General features: G+C 35.3%; 1 long non-coding RNA gene across 1 annotated transcript; it reads left to right on the forward strand.

Moving 5' to 3' along the window:
* Positions 1–1,034: 1,034 nt before the first annotated feature.
* On the forward strand, positions 1,035–2,282 carry LOC123685094. The gene is made up of 2 exons (XR_006748257.1): positions 1,035–2,002; positions 2,074–2,282. It is a non-coding gene; the product is annotated as an uncharacterized LOC123685094 (long non-coding RNA).
* The last annotated feature ends 5,898 nt before the right edge of the window (positions 2,283–8,180 follow it).

Raw genomic sequence — 8,180 nt, forward strand, 5'->3', positions numbered from 1 at the left:
TGTATGAATAGGTAGGGTTAAGAAAGAAACTGATTAGGTGCTCAACTCAAAACGGAGTGATGAGGACAGACATCTAACAAGATGGAAAACAGCAAAAGCTGTTTTCAATAGGCAAGGAAAAGAAAACAAATTCCTACAAAACTATGGGCTAATAAGTCAGCACTGCCACTTGGAAATATAGTTGGAATAGTTGAACTCAAATCTATAGATATATGGAGAAGAGGTGAAATGAGAGGATGAAGTCATCTATTTATAGTCTAAGAGCTAGCAACGTTTTCGAGAGAGAATTTCAGGTAGGCCAGCTTTTAGATATGCTATCTCTCTCACTCCCCCGGACATCATACGGGCTATCTGGCTGGCGGTAGTGGTTGCGTTCATCAGTGCGCATCCTACCTGTACAGGTAAAATATCGATTTTTCAAATCATTTTAAGAAGTTTTTTTTTTTTTTTATTATTTTTATTGAATTTTTCGCAACATGAATATATTATTGCCAGATATTTTTATCGTTGTTTAAATTGTGCCAGACGCTAATTTTGAATTGAAAACAAAATTTTTTTCAAAATATTTCAGTATGGCTGAAATTTTTGTATGATGTTATTTAAGTATCTAAAAACCTAAAATTAATTTGCCAAACAATAATTCGATTGTTAAACCTTCAGCCAGACCGATCTAAAAGTGAAAAGTGATTGGGCATGTTGGAAGAGTACAGACAATCACGTGTTAGTTGCGCAAGCGAGATAGACGACAGCAGCTGTTTGTAATCAAGATGGCGTCAGTTTAGTCACATTGGTGTATTCGTTGCTGTTATTTTTAATGTTTTTAACAAAATTGCGTTACAATGGCTAGCGAAAAATTAAAATGTGTTTTTTGTAAAGACAGAAATGGAAAAATAATAACTTTTGTTGAAGATAAATTAAAAAAGTGTAAAGAAGTTCTACAAATACGTGTAAATTTTAAACTGAAATATAATAGTGTACTAAGTGTACAGTTACCGGAGCAAGTTAATGACACTGATGGATATCACAGGAATTGTTACAGCAGTTTTACAGCTCTAATGACAAAATATCGTAATTTATCTGAAATTAATTTCTCGTCAACAGTAGATCTTTCCAGCACATCTAGTTCAACTTCGTTATCAAATACGGCAGTAGATGTTAGCAAAATCCTGCCAGATAATACGTCTCAGAATTCACAAACAGAAGTTGTTATCCAAGAAATTGACACTTCTAATGCAATTATTGAGCCTGACAGTGTGGTAAATATAGAAACAAATTCAGGTGTTAAACGAGTTTGTTTTTTTTGTGGAAAAGATCGCAAGCAAGGTAAACAACAAACTTTACACTCCTCAAATGATGCAAATATTTATAAAAAAATAGCAGAGTGGATGACAAAATTAAGTAATCAAGAGTTGTTAGACAAAATAGAAAATTTACAGTCAAAAAGTGAAATTATTTTTTATCATCATTCGTGTGAATTGGGATATTTAAATGATTATAATAAAGTTATTGCTGATAATCCACAAACTCCCTGGCATGACAATCGGAGTATCCACCAGTGCATTTTCAACCAAATTGTATTATTAATAGAGGAAGAAGTTATCAACAATAAAAATTGTGTGTTGTTATCTTCTCTTTGTGATACATACAATAATGAATTAAAGCTTCAGTCTCAGTCAGATGTAAATTTAATGACAAATCATTATCTTGAGGAAAATATATTCAAACAATTTAAAAAATCAATTGAAATTATTTCAAAAAATAGAAAAAAAGTTATCATGCACAAAGATTGTAGTTTATTAGAAGATAATGATTTGACGAGACTCGAGGAAAATGAACTTATTGATAAAGTAGCTTTAGTCCTGCGGAACACCATTTTAAAAATGGACAAATTAAAATTACCTTAAAAAATCAAGCCAAATGATTTGATCAATGGTGAATGTACCATTTATCTGGTTTGTTGGAGAGCAGTTACCATCATTAGTTGCCGACATTATCATTGAAGGTAAAAATTGAAAATAAAATACTAATAAATTTCTTTGCCGAAAGATTATAAAATTTTTCATTCTTTTACAGATAATAGCTTATTACAAGACGATGATAATCCAAAAGACGACGATGGCAATGAAAATGACAGTAGTGATGAAGATGATGATAATTATCAAGATGCCTCCGTTTTTTGTGACACAATTATGGATTAAAAAATATAATTTTTGTTTACTTTCATCCTTGAGATAGATTATTACCTTAATTTTGCACAAAAATAAATAATTATTTTAATGCTATCTTAATCCACAATTAATTCAATAGTTTTTAATTCTTTCTCTGTAATTTATTCGACAACTATTCCTATACCAAGCAAAATGGTACCACATCACTTTTTACTTTTAGATCGGTCTGGCTGAAGGTTTAACAATCGAATTATTGTTTGGCAAATTAATTTAAGGTTTTTAGATACTTAAATAACATCATATAAAAATTTCAGCCATACTGAAATATTTTGAAAAAAAATTTTTTTTCAATTCAAAATTAGCGTCTGGCACAATTTAAACAACGATAAAAATATCTGGCAATAATATATTCATGTTGCGAAAAATTCAATAAAAATAATAAAAAAAAAAAAAAACTTCTTAAAATGATTTGAAAAATCGATATTTTACCTGTACAGGTAGGATGCGCACTGATGAACGCAACCACTACCGCCAGCCAGATAGCCCGTATGACGTCCGGGGGAGTGAGAGAGATAGCATATCTAAAAACTAGCCTACCTGAAATGCTTGTTTTCCCGACGTTGCTAGCTCTCGTACTATTAGGTGTAACACTGTAACTTCAATGAGCAGACTTCATACATCATAAAAAGCCAAATGAATCAAAATGAGAAATTGAAAATGATTGCGTCTAATGCAAGTCCTCAACTAACATATGGATCGGCAGCATGGGGCAAAACGCCATATTAAGAAGATATGGACAATAAAAAATAAACGGTTGAGAGCTTCAATGGATAAACCATGGTTCGTAAGAAACCAACAAATCCATCGAGACTTGAAAACTGTCACCGAAAATAAGATATTTGAAAGAGAAAGTGAACATCCAAATGACGAACTGAAAGACTAATTGACTACAAACCTGTCTATGATGTGATTGGGAGCAAACCTATCATAAAGTCCTACGTTGGGTAGAAAGTTGAGTAAATGCAATTTCAAAAATCAAAAAGAAGAAACCCCCTCTAAAAGACATAAAATAACACCCAACTACATAACAGTGAACGTGAAAGGAGAGTAAAGAAATTAATAGGTAAATAGAGGCCCGAAACATAAAAACCTTTGGGTACTTCATCCATGAGGATTCCCCCTGCTCAACAAATATTGAGGAATAGAGCAAATCATAGTGCCATACCTATTAGTATAGGTTTTATTATCTTCATGACGAACTAGCACGTAGGATAGAAGAACCTTGGCAACGTCTGACTATGACCATGAGAAGATGTGATTGGGAGCTAACCTATCAAGATAGTCCTACGTAGGGTGAGGAGTTTGGTAAATGCAATTTCAAATATCAAAAAGAAGAAACTCACCTCTGATAGACATAAGTTAACACCCACCTACATAACAGAGATCGTAAAAGAGATACAAAGAAAAAAAAGAAAAGAAGTAAATAGGCAAATAAAGGCCAGGAACATAAAAAAAAAACCGAGGGAAGCATAGTGCCACACCCATTGGTATAGTTTTTATTATCTTCATGGCGAACTAGCACGTACGAGAGAAGAACCGTGGCAACTTCAGTCTGTGACCATGAGCAACCATACATCCTTGGAGAATACAGCTAACTGGATACAACGGAAAATTAATTTTCCTTCCCGAGCCGACCGCCAATTTCACTTCCAAAGTTATGCGCCGACAATGCAATATTATGTACAATATACACGGTGGTGATTCATCATGGGGCCTTATTTGCTTAATAAATGCCTCTTGTCGCAAGGCCCAAAAGTGAAACTCCAGATCTGGAAGTTAATCGGGACGGCCAAGTTACAAACCCGAGTTAGAATTCGCTACACTTAACCGTTGGAGAGCAGAATCCGGTCTGAAGTGACCAGAATTTAATCAAATCTGATGTTTTGGACGGTTGATCTGATTATTTCATTTTGGATTATTATTATCAAAACTGAACATTTGAAGGTAAAAATTAATACACCCAGAAATATTCATAATTTAGCTTATAATAAGAAAGATATCCGTCGGTCAGTCGTTAAGTCAACTTTTTTCCAGAGAAGAAGGGACAAAAATAATGTGCGGTGTTGCCAGAATGATTGAATAATCAGTAGAAGTTAGGAATATTAAAATAGTTCAAACTATCATCTTACTCAATGGTCTTTATGAATTTTCACAAAATAAGAGTTTCGCCTCTTTCATTATGATTCTTTGTAGGATTTTTTTTAAGAACATCAGTACTTTGTAGAGATACCATATATTTGGCCAATTGAAATGTCCCTCTTCTGATGCACAGATGACGGTGCTAGTATTAAATCCATAGATTTTTAGTTCGTACCAACCTTCAAACGATACGAGTCAAAATTTGACAGCAGTCCGACCATTAGTTTGTGAGATATTGCGTTGTGAGTGTAGCTACTTTTGTTATTCAAGAAAAGATGAAAAAATTTCGTGTGCTGATAAAATATTGCCTTTTGAGGGGAAAAATGGAGTTGAAGCAAAATCTTGGACTGATGAAGAGTTTCCGGGGTTTGTATCAGGAGAATCAATCATCATTGATTGGTATGCTTAAATATGGTGAAATGAGCACCGAAGAAGGCGAACGCAGTGGATGCCGAAAAGAGGCTGTCACTGACGAAAAAATCGAAAAAGTTCACAAAATAATTTTGAATGACCGTAAAGTGCAATTGATCGAGATAGCAGACATTGTGAAGATATCATCTGAACGTGTACTTCATATCATTCACGAATATTTGTACATGAGAAAACTGTGTACAAAAAGGGTGCCACGCGAGCTCACAATCGATCAAAAGCAACAACGTGTTAATGATTATGAGCAGTGTTTAAAGCTTTTTAAGTGCAATACACCTGAATTTTTGCGTTGATATGTGACAATGGATGAAACATGGCTCCATCATTTCACTCCGGAGTCCAATCGATAGTCAGCTGAGTGGACTGGACACGATGAACCGAATCCTAAGCGAGGAAAAACACAACAGTCAGCTGGCAAGGTTATGGCATCAATATTCGGGGATGCGCAAAGTATAATATTCATTGAATACCTCCAAAAGGGCCAGACCATCAACAGAGATCATTTTATAGCGGTATTGGATCGTTTAAAGGATGAAATCGTTGAAAAACGGCCCCATTTGAAGAAACAAAAGGTGCTGCTTCATCAAGGCAATGTGCCGTGTCACAAATCAATGAAAACAATGGCAAAATTGCATGAATTTGGCATCGAATTCCTTCTGCATCCACCGTATTCACCAGTTCTGGCCCCCAGTGACTTTTTCCTTCTCTCAGACCTCAAAAGAATACTCTCTGGAATGATATTTAGCGCCAATGAAGAAGTAATCGCCGAAACTGAGGCCTATTTTGAAGTGAAAGAGAAATCGTACTATAAAAATGGTATCGAAAGTTTGAAGATCGCTATAATCGCTGTATTGCCCTCGAAGGCAACTATGTTGAATAACAAAATCGAATTTTGCTAAAAAAAATGTGTTACTACTATGGTAGACCAGGGACTATTCAATTTTTCCTGCTTCAGCGTTAATTCATCCAAAATTGGTATTTCATCAATAAATTCCACAAGTCGTGGTGAACGCAAAAAGTGAAACTCCAGATCTTGAAGTTATTCATTCCGTTGGACCAAGTTACAGACCGAATTAAATTTTGTTACACTCGACCGTCATCGTATCACAGAATCCAGTCTGCAGTGACCAGCGTTTAATTAGATCTGATGTCCACAGTCGGTTTGATCGGCCTACTTGACTCGTGCGCTTCTGAATTTCGTGACTTACTAATTGTCAACGTCGAAGGGTCGAACCACAGCGTTGTAGGGGGTTGATCGTTGGGGTTGCTCGCTGCGCCTCAGTGGCGGTGCTGAACGTCAGTGGCGTCAGTAGCGACCGTCGAAAGCCTCGCAGAAAAGTTTGGTTATTCGTATTTTTTCGGTCAATTAAATCGGTAATTCTCACTAACACTAATTTATTTCAGGTGAACAACCACGAACAACTATTTACAGATAATTACATTAATTTATTTCCACTACTACATTTCCACTTATTTATATCTACTTGAGTGTACGGCACTGACTGCCGTTTACGTCGACACTGCTCTCCTCTACTTCTCCATTGATTTATATACTGCTGGCATCTCTCTCTAGAAGGGACTTGATTTTTCTAGCAAGCTCTCGGTACGTCCGGTACTTTCTAGAAAAATGCAGTGCTGTAGGGCTGCTAGTCCTGCTATAGCAGGACTAGCAGCCCTACAGCACTGCATTTGGAAACTAAGAAAGTTTTGCCAGAAGATTGTTCTATGTTCGATCCAAGTAGTGTTATTCTTATTCGAAGTTTTTGCTAGGTTTACTCGAAGAAAGTTCTATACTCATTTCAAGAAGCCTTATTCTTATTTGGAAACTAAGGAAGTTTCGTCAGAAGATTGTTCTATGTTCGATCCAAGAAGTCTTATTCTTATTCGAAGTTTTGGGTAGGTTTACTCGAAGAATGTTCTATACTCATTCCAAGAAGCCTTATTCTTAATCGGAAACTAAGAAAGTTTTGCCAGAAGATTGTTTCATGTTCGATCCAAGTGGGCTTATTCTTGGTTAAAGTAATCCTTCATCTTGATATAAAAGTTATTATACTATTCTCAAGTTTACTTTTCCTCATATGAAGTGTAGTGAACATTTACGTTTAAGAATAACGTGCATCTTGCATTGACTCAAGTTATGCTTGCGGATATATGAGTCTAATATTGCTTCCAGTCAAGACTACTAGTCTTGGATATAGCATATATTTTTTTCAGTGTAGCGCTTGACTCCACATAAGTTTAGCCAAAGTTAGTATGGGAATTTAAAACTTCTCTCAAAGTACTCGAGATCGCTGGTGGACTCTTCAGTTAGGCAATCCAAATGAAATAATTCAGTAAATCCCAGAATATAATTATGAAAATATATATTATCCAAATGCCTATACATGTAGCAATCAGGAATATGCTCTCAATTTCAGTCAGTAGGTGCAGCTTCTGCTAAGAAAAGTTTTTTCTAGTAAAAATTGTTAAAGACCTACTTGGCAAACTCAATGAGTCAAGAGAATTCATCAAATTCGTTTATTGCTGCTGATTATATTTCTGATGTAATTTTGAATGATTTATAAATATGCAATTGTAATTTAAATCAAAATGAAATTCATATACCTTCCTATTCCAAATTCAGTCTCATGCTATCTATAATTCTCTTTCTAACTGGGAAATTGAAGAGGCTTTCAGAATTGATATCGCCGACCCCTAGATTTGGTAAGCACCGCCACTGTTTTGCTGTGTATACGTGGGGTTCGTGCATGATCTTTGGAGCATGATTCAGATATTCTTTCGTTCATTCGTACATGAATACTTGTTTTACTTATTTGCAAGGCATGGAGAACTCTACAGAGTTTGTTTGAGTTCTTATTCGAGCATTATAAAACAGGTTTTTGTTTGAGAAACGGCGATTTTTGAGTTTTGTTTATTTTGGCGTGAGTTTGGCTTTTATTAATGGGGAAAAATGTGAACTGTCGTCTAGAGAATGGTGTTTTCTTCCGTATACAATTTCAGATGAATGTCGGAAATAAGTACATGAGTATTTTTGCTTTGATGGTTGGGATTCGGGAACTTGGATATTTCTTGAGAAAAAACATTGCTGACTCTCTCTTTCACTCAGGAACTGATTTTACTGATTGGGTATCGTTCATTCTAACTCCACTTACCGATTGTCGTAGATCTTACAGTTTATTTTTCGACAAAAAATTTTTCAGGTGAAATCGGAATTCGGGTAATCAGGGATCGTCAATTCTGACACCGCTCTCCGATTCTTCGTAGAGCTCACGGTTTTTAGGAAATTTGAACTCGAAATTTGGGAAAAAATTGAATTTCCCCTCAAAAATCGTTATATCTCCTGAATTATTCGTCACAGACCTCACAAATAAAGACGTTTTCCAA

Source organism: Harmonia axyridis, chromosome 7 (assembly GCF_914767665.1).
Source record: "Harmonia axyridis chromosome 7, icHarAxyr1.1, whole genome shotgun sequence".
In the NCBI taxonomy this organism is placed as follows: Eukaryota; Metazoa; Arthropoda; class Insecta; order Coleoptera; family Coccinellidae; genus Harmonia; species Harmonia axyridis.